Here is a 5,000-nt window from a genome sequence, read left to right as displayed (position 1 = left end):
CCCTACTTCCCCCCTGCACACAGACACAGATACAGACACACACACACACACACACACACACACACACACACACACACACACACACACACACACACACACACACACACACACACACACACACACGCACACGCCATACATAGATACAGTGATGCAAATCCACTTGCCCTTCTACCCTCCACACACACACACACAGACACACACACACACATACACCCGCCATACATAGATACCGTGATACAATTATACCTGCCCTTCTACACACACACACACACACACAAAGTGCACAGAATGAAAAAAAACCTTCCTCTGACAATGCATTATCAGTCCCTGTCTTTTATTTAACAGCTAAGGATTCATCTTCTTTACAATAGATACAACATATTTCCCAACTGAAGCTGACATTTTCTGCTTTGTCATTTTTATTAATTTTCAATATCGGTTTCATTCAGGGTTCCAATTTTTATTTTATTCCTTGAATGCGTTATTCATATGTATTTTTTGTCGCTCGATACAATTTTACTCTTTGTTGAATTACACTTTTGATAAATTATTATTTTTGCATACGTACTGCGTCACTCAAACATCCTTTGACGTGAAGCTATAGTGTGAATAAAATTAAAATGCATTTTCCTAATAGATAATTTCATCTATTCACCCTTTCGTGACGTCACCCAAGCCTCAAACGAACAGAACAACTGAAATTCCACTGTGATAAATACTGTCTGAAGTTCGCTATAGATTTCACTGACCCCATGTTAACTTGATTGACAAGGTAATGTGTTAAAACTTAACGTAGTCGGAATACCGATCGATAGGGATTTAGTTAATGCTATATTGATTATATCTATAGAATTAATTACTTCATGTTTTGTTAATTGGTAATGTCATATTAACTATATCTACATAATTCGCTTATGACTAGGTGACTGTCACGCCTGAAATCACATTTCCTAAGCCCAAGTCGGTTATTTTTCATGTAAATTGGGATAATAATTGACAACATCACACATACAAACACACACACACATAAACACAAACACACTCACACACACGAACACACACACACACACACACACACACACACACACACACACACACACACACACACACACACACACACACACACACACACACGAACACCATTCATAAAGGAATCATATTACGAATCAATCAGAATCCTCTTCTGAATTCCTACCATCATTATTGCTTTGATTATCATCACCCTTATTATCACTATCATCATTGTCATTATTACTATCATCCTTTTTATCATTATTGTCATTATCATATCTATATCTCACCATTAGCATTACCATTATCATTATTGATATTATATCATCAACATTATCATTATATGAATTATCAAAGAATTATCATCACTACCATTGTCATCGTCATCGTCATTGTCCTTATCATTATCAGTATCAATATCATTACAATCATCATCATCGTTATCTTTCAGTATCAATATTATTACAATCATCATCATCGTTATCTTTACTATCTATATCATAATCATTCCGTCCGTTCGATCGCCGGTCCCCCGTCATCATAAGAATAAGAGGCAAGTACACATTGCATGAAGTAGTTGGCCCGTCAGTCTATGCACATTTATCCTTTACTCAATTATCCTCAGGGGAGAAGAGAGGGGATTTGAAGAAGAAAGGGGAGGGAGGGAGGAAGAAAGGGGGAAAGGAAGAGAAGAGAAGAGAGGGGATTTGAAGAAGAAAGGGGAGGGAGGGAGGAAGAAAGGGGGAAAGGAAGAGAAGAGAAGAAAGGGGATTTGAAGAAGAAAGGGGAGGGAGGGAGGAAGAAAGGGGGAAAGGAAGAGAAGAGAAGAAAGGGGATTTGAAGAAGAAAGGGGAGGGAGGGAGGAAGAAAGGGAGGAGAGGAGTCAAAGAGGAAAGAGGATAAAAAAGATTGAAGATAAAAGGGGATGGGCAAAGAGGAACGGAAGAAATGGCTAAAGGGAAAGAGAGAAGAGACAGAGAAAAGGTGGGATGGGAGAAGGGAGGGAAGGGGATTTAGGGAATGTAAGAAATAGGAGAAGTTAAAGAGGAATAAGGAAGAGTTAAAGGGGTGGGGGGGCAGATATAGCGCTTAAATTGGGAGTGACACCGCGACTATATTTCTGTCATAGATCTTTATTGCATAATTTTGCATCCTTTACTGCACTTGCAACAATGGGATTTATATGTAACGGAATCACAAATCATCCTATATTGATTAAAGAACACTTTTCATTTTTAACATTATCATTATCATCATCATTGTCACTATCATCATTATTAAATCATTATTGTTACTATTACTATTGCTATTATTATTATCATCATCATTATTATCATTATTATTGCTACTATCATTATTATCATTATCATAATTACTGTTATTATTGTTATCAATATCACCATTATTGATATCGTCATTATCATCACTGAAGATAATGAAAATAGTAATGATACTTATTACTGCCATAATGGCAGTAATAAGTAATTAGTCTTATTACAGTTATAATTGTTATTCATATCGTCATTATCCCCGCCATATGAATAACGTATCATCATTATCATAAACAGCGTAAAATTCATAGACATAATCTTAATAATTTTGATAACAATGGTGATATTGTGTTCAAAGGATCCCCATCTTTCGAAAAGAGTAAATACACTTTTTCTCATATATATGTACATATATACGTATGAAAGATATAGAATCTCTCTCTCTCTCTTTTTCTCTCTCTCTTTGTCTTTCTCTCTCTCTTTCTCTTTCTCTTGCTCTTTCTCTCTCTCTCTCTCTTTCCTTATATATATATATATATATATATATATATATATATATATATATATATATATATATATATATATATATATATGCATGTATATGCATGTGTATATGTGTGTATGTGTGTGTGTGTGTGTGTGTGTGTGTATGTGTGTGTATGTGTGTGTGTATATATATATATCACACACACACACACACACAAATATATATATATATATATATATATATATATATATATATGTATATATATATATATATATATATATATATATATATATATATATATATATGTATATGTACATATTACTATTATCGTCACATTTATTATCGTATTATCAATACAATTAAATAATTAAAAGGGGAAACAGAAAACCCTTTAGTTTTATCTTTTATTATAACACACATCACTAACATTATTAACAAAGGTAGGACCTGTATGTACCGTGCATACTTTCAATGTTTGCAAACCATTAGGTCGAAAAAGGGAAAAAAAGCTTTATGTTGCTAACCTCGAAATAGAAGCATATGGTCTGCATAAGAGAGGGAGTTATTTTCGTATATTTTTCTAGTTTTTCGAGAGTGAATTATCAGTTTTCTCTCTAAATGCTTTCTTCTTTCTTTTTTAGGAAACCTCATATGTGTTCATTTATAGGTTTATTTGTATGTATCTTTATTTTTCATTCTTTTCAATTCCTTTCTTATTTTCTTTTCTTATTTAGCTGTGTGAATGTTCTCTTCTCTCTCTCTCTCTCTTTCCCTCCTTTCCTTCCCCTCCCTCCTTCCCTCAATCTCCCTCTTCCTCTCCCTATGTCTCTCCCTCTCTTTCTTCCCCCCTCTCTCTCCCTCTCCCTGTCTCTCCCTGTTACAGAATATTGGATACAGAAAATAACAAGCTTATTCTGTGTAGATTATCCCCAGAAGTGTCCATAGTCATGGGCGTCCGATCTAGGCTTGGGTCAGATGTGATCCTGCTGACGAAAATGTTTCGCTTCTTCTGTAAGATTACGTCGAATATGCATACACGCATGCATATATGTATGTATGTATGTATGTATGTATGTATATATGTACACACACACACACACACACACACACACATCTATGTAAATGTATATGTATGTATGTATATATATTTGTGTGTATGTGGGAGGAGGTGTGGGTGTGTGTACATCAATTGCCATCTATGCTGAATGAAGGAAGCCCATAATGTTTACTCCTTGTAGTCGCTTTGATTGCTTCTGTATATTTTTTATTCCTCGTAGAATATACATTTTCTGCTGGCACTCTCTTGGCATAGTTTGGCTCTCAGAATGGGAGGATTTGCTTCGGATATGATGCAACCTGATCCTGAAATATGAAAGTCATAAGATTTGAGTGCAAAATTCTGAACTTCGAGGGAAAGAATATTATATGACAATATTTGCATTTAGTTTCTTTGTAAGACTATTGTCTTTGTGTTAGAAGGTCACAACACCACAGGCCGGTATTGAAATGTGGAGTGTATGTCCGTAGATTTTCATATCTACTTGTTTATTTACTTCTCTATTTTTTCCAGTGTTTGTTAATGTATAATCTTTGGTATATGGATGCTTTCTCTTACAAATTCTAACGACATTTCAAGTACTTTTAGCAAAGAATAGATGAAGATGGTAATGAATAATGGTGGGGGTAAGTGTGTGTCTGAATAGTGAGTGATTGTGTATGTATTCATGTATGTGTTTGTGTATTCATGTGTGTGTGTGTGTGTGTGTGTGTGTGTGTGTGTGTGTGTGTGTGTGTGTGTGTGTGTGTGTGTGTGTGTGTGTGTGTGTGTGTGTGTGTGTGTGTGTGTGTTTGTGTCTGTGTGTGCGTGAGTGAGTGTGTCTATGTACATACGTATTTATGCGTGTGTCTATGTATGCATGTATTTACTTTCACTTTCCAAAGTGGGTTTACGATACCTGAAGAAATACAGATAGTTCAGAAAGACGGGACATGTGAGTAGGAAATCTTTAAAATAGCAGATCTAATATCATCAACAGCAGCAAATCAGTTATCAAAAGGATATATTCTTCCATTTAAAAAAATAACAATTAAAAGTCAAGGATTCTTCCAACCGGTTCACTTGATATACATATTACAAAGGTTTATGCTCTCGAACATGACCCCAAGCATATGAAAGAGGAATCTAATACAATTTTTTAAGAAAATTGAAACTAATTATATACGGCATCATG

General features: G+C 34.9%; 1 protein-coding gene across 2 annotated transcripts in view; it reads right to left on the bottom strand.

Moving 5' to 3' along the window:
- Positions 1 to 3,159: 3,159 nt before the first annotated feature.
- Positions 3,160 to 5,000, bottom strand: part of cysu (Curly Su) — a 30,924-nt gene continuing 29,083 nt past the window's right edge. For both annotated transcript variants that reach the window (XM_027353523.2, XM_070130472.1), the window contains exon 19: positions 3,160 to 4,131. The gene's annotated coding sequence lies outside the window, so the exon portion shown is untranslated. The remainder of the gene's footprint in view (positions 4,132 to 5,000) is intronic.

Source organism: Penaeus vannamei, chromosome 15 (assembly GCF_042767895.1).
Source record: "Penaeus vannamei isolate JL-2024 chromosome 15, ASM4276789v1, whole genome shotgun sequence".
NCBI lineage: Eukaryota > Metazoa > Arthropoda > Malacostraca > Decapoda > Penaeidae > Penaeus > Penaeus vannamei.
The sequence above is the reverse complement of the archived record's forward strand: the minus strand, read 5'-3'. Positions and strand labels throughout refer to the sequence as shown.